The 7,146-nt window shown below is 48.6% G+C and overlaps 1 protein-coding gene across 4 annotated transcripts in view; it reads left to right on the top strand.

Annotated features, from left to right (window-relative positions):
- GRK3 (G protein-coupled receptor kinase 3) overlaps positions 1-7,146 on the top strand; it is a 55,730-nt gene that overhangs the window by 842 nt on the left and 47,742 nt on the right. Inside the window, exon 1 of one of the 4 annotated variants that reach the window (XM_035896706.1) lies at positions 142-191. The exons of the other annotated variants lie outside the window; for them this stretch is intronic. The gene's annotated coding sequence lies outside the window, so the exon portion shown is untranslated. Of the gene's footprint in view, positions 1-141; positions 192-7,146 lie in introns of those variants that run through there. 4 annotated transcript variants of the gene reach the window in all.

The following is a 7,146-nucleotide window of genomic DNA, read 5'->3' as shown; positions in this document are numbered from 1 at the left end:
CGCGCGGCGTTTTAGTCGACGGTGTGAATGCAGGGGTGGAGAACCTCCGTGCCCTGCTTGCGAGCTGAGAAAGGTTGTGACCGCACCGAGGACAAGGACAGAACTACAGCAGATCTCCGTAAACTAGGGGAGGGGAAGAAACGCAGTGCTCCTGGGTCGGAACAAGCAGTGTCCTCTACACCTCTGCTGGGGTAATTGCACCAATACGGGGGGGAGAAGCGCTGATCGGGGAGACGTTTTTAATTGACTTGGCTGTTACAGTCAGCCGTAGGTTGTGTTGTCTCAGCTAGATCACGCGACTAAATACGAGATCAGGATTGTAGCCAGGGAGGCGTGTGAAGTAATCCCCTTTTGGCAGAATAGTGAGTCCATCCTGGCGCTGGGCTACAAAATATACACGGGCCTGCTGGGAAGAGTCCAGGAAGGAGCAGTGGGAATGAGCCGAGCTCACTTAGCGGGCTGCTAAATACGACCTACAAGGAAATATTGAAACAGGGTGTTAGGTAAAGGCTGTGAAAGAGAGAAGTGAGGTTGAACAGTCTTCAAAACCAGAGAAGTTGTTGCGGAAGTGATGAGGTCAGTCCATTTTGCAGAGGCTTAACGTGCGAATTGAAAGAAAGCCTGGGTATGAATGGAACCATTTTAGTAGCAGGATGGGTAGAAAAGCGGGGGAATGGATTTCTTGAGGGGCTTGCGAAATCATTGCCCAGTAGATCTGAGGAGGGGGTTGGCATACGTCTGCCAGGGTAGTACAGCTGCTCTTGCCTTGCAAAACGGGGACAAAACCGTAAAACCGGCCGGGCATGCCCAAGGAGACCAATGGATCCATTCCTATCCGAAATACGCTGAGACTGTAATTAACAGTGGAAGCAAAAGCCCAAGGACAAAGTGCCGCTGCGCCTTGTTTGCCAGGGAGGGTGGTGCAGCAGGGGCATCCCTGGGCTGGTTGAGCTCCAGCTGGTCTCCTTCCCGTTGGGAGCAGGAATCTCCAGCCTTCCTGACCACCTGGAAACGCGCAGCTCAGGAGGTGTCGGAGTGTTCTGGAGGGAGAGCTTGAAGTATCGGCAGATGAAAATAAGTATTCTTGTATCACAGATGGTCACGAATGGGTTTCATAGCTTTAAACGAAGAGGGTTGTGGAAACATCAGGCTAAAGTACGCGTTCACAGGCATCTCGTGGAGCTTCCCGTTGCATTGTGGTGATTGAGGTGTAGTCTGTATCTTTGTGCATAGAAACTGTAACTCTTCATTCTGGCCAAACATTGGACACTGTAAATGCATAGGTACCTTGCTTGCTTGTGCTGACATCCCTCAGTCTGCCTTTCAGTTTAGATGGCTGTGCTGAATCATTAATATTTTGCTGTAGCATGGCCGTTGCAAAGTAAGTGGAATTTTAAGCAACCAAGCACAGGCTGACCTTTAACTGCTTGGTTCTGTTTGGTGGTAATGAAATGAAGAAGTCTTTTTTGTTGTTGTTTTTGTTTTTCCTTTCTTTTTTTCCCTCCTTGAAAAAGTCAAACAGAACAGCTTGTATGCAATGGATACTTCTATTTATGTAGCTGAATACTTTTCCTTAATAGTTGGTTCCAAAGGACAGCAAAGAATATTTTGGTAAGTTAGAGCAGTTATAGTTGGGTAACTGTAACCTTGGGAGGATTTTACCTTTTTTCCCCATCGAACCTGGAACTTTACAGCCCAGAGTTTCATTAACATCCTTGTTGCTCTCCCAGATCTCGAGGTGCACGGCTTGCAGATGTGCAGAGAGGTTTCTTCCTCCTCCCTCCTTGGTACAGTCATAGCAGGACTTGCCCTCTGTTACCTGGAAGCGGGGTCTTCCGTGACCACTGCTGGAGTTTCGGTTACTTCTGAAGCTGGTTTCTTCTGAGGAAGGATTTAGAATAGAAGAAAAAAAGATGAAAGATAAACATGACTTTTTTTTTTTTTTTTTTTTTTTTTTTTTTTAACAGAAGACTTTGCATTGCACTGGAGAACATTGTATTTCCCTACTGTGGTTGTTCATTTAAATTTTATTGCGTTTTCTAGCTTGTTCTTTGCCATTAAATGAGTTCTGTTTCCAGACATTAGCGTAATTGCTTGTGGTAAAGTACCTTCAATTTTAGGCAAGCATTATGCGAAAGGCTGTGGAAATAAATACGGTGAGGTAATTAAAAGTCTAATCACCTTTTTACTCTTGTTGCTATTGCGTTGCATGGCGGGGACGGGGAGAGGCCGGAGCTGAGGCTGCGCCTGCGGGTCGGGGCGGACGCCCCGCGGGAGGCAGCTCCTGCTCGGAGGGGTTTAACGCTGTAATTCCGCTGCCTCATCCCCTTGCTGCTGGCTCTTCCTCTGCCTTCATTTGCTCAGTGACAGAGCTGCCTGGTATACAGTGCCTTCTCCCTATCCAGTAATTATAAAATTTCATCAAGCTACCTATTTTTCCCTTTGGCAAGCGATGTCGATGAGGACTGTTAAGCTTTTTTTTCCAACCACGATTCTTTCTTACAGCTCCAGGTCATTGCTTTTCTTTTTTTTCCCTGTTTTTTGGTATCCTTCCTCTAAATGTAAAAACCAGGGCTTTATCAGTTGTCTGATAAAAGTCTTTCTGATGTCCTATATGGCGTCGTTCCTGTTGGATGTTTTCATGTGGTTATGTCTAATTATGGTGCTTGTCTTACCAGCTGCATGTGTTTATCCTTAAGAGCCCTTAAATCCTTTTAGGATCAGTGCTTTCCAGGTCCTGCTGTAAAAGATTGGCCGAGATGCCCTCCCTGCCACCTCCTCCAGGCGTGCAACTGCAGGGGATCGCATGGGGGGCTTGGGCTTGGAAACCAAAACCTTTGCTCTGCCCTTTGGGATCAAAATAAGAGCAGGAAGCTCGTGTCGGCGTGCAGCGTGGCAGGAGCCCTTTCGGGGATGAAAGTGGCCTGGAGACTTGGGAAGATTTGCATAAACAAGTGTCTGTCCTCTATTTACATCTTTTTTCTTCGTGCGGGCGAGCCGGCTGCTCTCATCTCTTGATGGCGGCGTGACTGTTTGCCGGAGCGATGCTCCAGAATGATCCTGAACTCTCTAAGAATCGCCTAATGAGTCAGAGGACACGAAGATAACAGAGCCACCCAGAAAAATGCTCTGGCAGCGCTTGCTGGCCCGCCGGCCGGCTGTTCCTGCAGAAGCTGCTTCCTCCACAGCAGAAGCGGCATGGGGAAGTACAGCCTGTCTCGAAGCGGAGTGCGTAACCACCTTCAGCTAATTTTCTTTTTACCACATCCTGTTTGCTACAACACCAGATTATGTGTTCGCTTTAGAACAAGAGGGGCTCGCTGGTATCCCGATATCTGTAATCTCCACGTGGAACCCGCTCTCCGCCGCCCGGCTGCGTTAGGATTTCACGCCGAGTTCCTCGGGCGCTGCCCAGCGCTGCGGGGTGGGTGCGCTCGTGGAAGCGCTGCTTTCCGAGGGCAGGTTTGCTACGAGCCCCCACGTGTGGGGCTGCTGGGTGGATGGGGGTCTGCAGCAGCACGTACGGCTGCCAAGTGTAAAGGGAGTGAGTTAGGTCACAGCAGTACTCCAGAACAGGATTATCGTGGCTATTAAAGCTAAATGCTGTGGAGCAAGCTTGTTGCCGGTTATAGTTCAGTGGCTCGTATGCCTGACACTGGATCTCCTGGCAAATCGCATCTACCTGCTGGGCAGTGAGTAAAGTTGGCTTGGAACTTAGAATCCTAGAACGTTTTGGGTTGGAAGGGACCTCCAGAGGTCACCCAGCCCAACCCCCCTGCAGGAGCAGGGACACCTTGAACCACATCAGGTTGCTCACAGCCCCGTCCAACCTGGCCTGGAATGTTCCCAGGGATGGGGCCTCCACCCCCTCTCTGGGCAACCCCTGCCAGGGTTTCACCACCCTCACTGGAAAGAATTTCTTTCTTAGATCCAGTCTAAACCTCCCCTGCTTCAGTTTAAAACCATCACCCCTTGTCCTGACACAGCTGTTCCTGCTAAAAAGATTGTCCCCCCCTTTCCTATAGGCCCCAAACTTGTGGGATGCAACAGGACAGCATCCTACGACTGCAGGTCCTGGCTTAGGTTGGGCCATGGGTTCCCTGGTGCCTGCTGAGAAGCTGGTGGGACACGGCACTTTGTCTACACCCTTCTCAGATTCTCATCTGTTATGCAAAGCCGTTGGGTTTGGGTTGTGGGGAAGGACGAGAACAGGACATGTTTTAGCTGTTCCAGCAGCTGGTCATGCTGCAATATAAGCTTTTCACCTTGCCTAGTAAGTAACGGCATTTTTTTTTTCCCCCCTGAAGCTGGATCTCATTTCTGTTTTATTTTCTTGAAATATAACACTCATAAAACGAACCAATTAAAAAAAATGGTAGTTGACGTAATAAGTTATAAACTTTTTTTTTTTTTTCCCCTATTTGCCATCCGCTTTTGTAGAGCAGGGAATGATCTTTCTTGGGTGATTCATTTCACTGTCTTTTATATCCTCTAAAATCAGCAGGCTCCAAGCTGGAGGTCTTCCCAGCCAGGGTGAGCGTTTTGCCATCTGTATCAGTGCTTCTTCCTACCCACGCCTGTCTTGAGGGGCTCTCTGGCATCTTCCCGGCCCCCGGGATTCTGCTCCAGCAGGGTACGGCTGGCGTGTGTGCCGGCAGCTTTTTAGCTGGGCTTCCAGAGCAGATGAGCGTTGGGTCTGTTCCCTGGTTCCTTCAGCTCAGATAACCTCAGCCACGGGGAGGGACTTTTCTGCCTGCCCTCCGCAGCCGGAGGCAAACGCGCTCCTGGCCGTGCTGGCGGCCGTTTCTTCCAGCTTTGGCAGTGACAACTTTCTGTTAAAAACCAACCAATGACCAAACTCAACAAACTAGGGTGAGAACAGCTAAAGAGCTTTGGTTTTTAGGGCAGTGAATCATGCTTTCTGTTGCTTGTTTCTCTAGCTGTGGACCCATCGTCTTTCGTTATTTCAGAATTTTGATGCTAATCGTTAGATGGCTCTTGAGTTAAAATCAGTTGAGAAAAAACAGTCTTGCTCTTCCTCTTTCTGTTGCCAGTGTGGTAGCACAGCGCACTGCGCTCCCCGCGATACCTAAAAATAACAGGCTGGGAAAAGCACCTCCCCAGAGCATTGCTTAAGCTATTGTTTAATTTAAGCATAAGGCCTATGTGCCGTTGGCATTCTGAACTAATTAAATAGTCCTCTGCGGAAATAGTCCTCAGCAGTCAAACTTGGTTGGGAGTAACGAAAAGCACCTGAGTTTTTGGCTGTTAAATGAGCAGGGGATGACAAAATTAGGAGTAGATCTTGATTCTAAACTATTAGTAGATCTTGCTTCTGGTCCCTTCTAGGGCTCGTGATGGCTCTGAAGTGGCACGCTTGCCTGCACCCCTGGGGAAGGAGGCAAGTGGTGTGTCCTCCACCCGGGCTCCAGCTGGCCCACTGGTGGGGCTGGTGGCCCCGAGGCCTGGGAGCCGGCGTGCATGAGCCCCTGTGGGGATGGATCGAGCTCCTCCATCCGTCGGAAGGGCTGTGCAAAAACCTGCGCTGAAGTGTCTTTAAAGACCGGGGGTATTTTTAGAGCCAAAGTCACCTGGGGGCATCCCTTAGCTACTGACCCAAGGCTTGAGCGGCTGAAGGTGCCACAGCCCTGGACTTTCTTATCAGTGTTCATAGACTTGTAGCACGGCAATAATTTCACTCTGTTCTGGTCTATCTGTTAAATAACCTGCAGCTGTATGACGGGGAGAAGAGGACTTGCTTGGCGGGTGTCGTGTAAAAGCAAGAAGGCGGGGTGTTTGCTCAAGTGGTTTTATTCTGGGCTTCCTTTTCTGTCCGGGGAAGACGGCCACCATACAGAAGTAGACGCCATCAAAATCAGGAAGTAACTGTACGAACAAAAAATTACATTTAAAACACTGTTTGAAGACTGCTCCTCTTCCTTCTTGTGTTACTTCTTATTTTCAATTAAAATTTAGGCTGAATCCTGGGTTGTGGATCGTCTGCAGGAGGCCTTTGTGAATCTCTTGAACCCGCGCTTTCCTTGCACCGTTTGTACCATCAGTTAAAAACAACACAAAACCACAAGTAGGTGTCAGAAACTGTGTGACTGTAAACCGAAACAGAAACTGTTCAACGCCAGGCATTTCACCGGGGAGCTGTTCCTGCTCCGCTTGTATCAGACTGGGGGGTGGACAGTGACAGGGAGAAAATAGGCCCTCACAGCCGCCTTCTAAAACTCGGTCTGGTTTGCTGCGTGCAATTTTTTTTTTTTTTTAATGAATTAGTGTTAGGTTTAATGTCTAGTTTTTGTGTTGTAATTTAAATGTTACTGGAAGCTACATTTCTTTCAACATGCTTTTATTTTGTGGTGAAACAAACGTGATACTTGCATGAATTACATCTGAGATCATTTAGAGGGACGGCGCTGAAGCCTCCCGCCGTAGGTTTTACGTGCGTTTTACCTGCGGGCAGTTTTAAGGAGATGTCGGTCTTGTGTGTCAGGGACAAACAGTATCCAGAGTCCCTGTAAAAAATGTTTGTGTTCATTTTGGTTTTCCTTCTGATCATAAATAGTTGTGCATTTCTTTGTTGGGTTGCAGCCTGACGGGCTCCCGTGCCTGCCTCCGGAGGGGCTGGAGGTGCTCGGTTGTGCCATTTCCCAGTGGAGGTGCAGATCAAGCCTGAGCTTTAAAATAGGTAAAATATATGTCCTGTCATCTGGAACCTCACATACTGGGTAATGTACACGTGCTGATATATATTAGCATTTGTATACAGTGTAGTTCTGGGAAGGTGTAAGTCACGGGGAAGCCTTTAGCTCAGCAGTGTAAATATACAGATTGGGGTTAAGGTTACCAAGAATTCCAGGCAGGCTGGAAACTTTGAACTCCAGAAGTGGTATTGTAGGAGGGAAGATGGGCAAGGCTGACCACGGATATAACATCCAGAGAGATACTACAAATGATTTGATTGAAATGTCACTTGGGTGTTCCCACATTTCAGTTTGCAGCCAAGCCCAAGCTGGTCGTACGCAGCCTGCAGCGGCTCTGTCGCGCACGGTTCGTAGGTTGGTTGTTTTTTCCCTGGGAAGCACACACATAAACTCACCCCTGTCCGAGTAGGTGGGCGCTCAGGGATTTGTTCCG

This window comes from Egretta garzetta, unplaced genomic scaffold, assembly GCF_000687185.1.
Source record: "Egretta garzetta isolate BGI_Z169 unplaced genomic scaffold, ASM68718v1 scaffold390, whole genome shotgun sequence".
Taxonomy (NCBI): Eukaryota; Metazoa; Chordata; class Aves; order Pelecaniformes; family Ardeidae; genus Egretta; species Egretta garzetta.
This window is presented reverse-complemented; position numbering and strand designations above follow the sequence as displayed.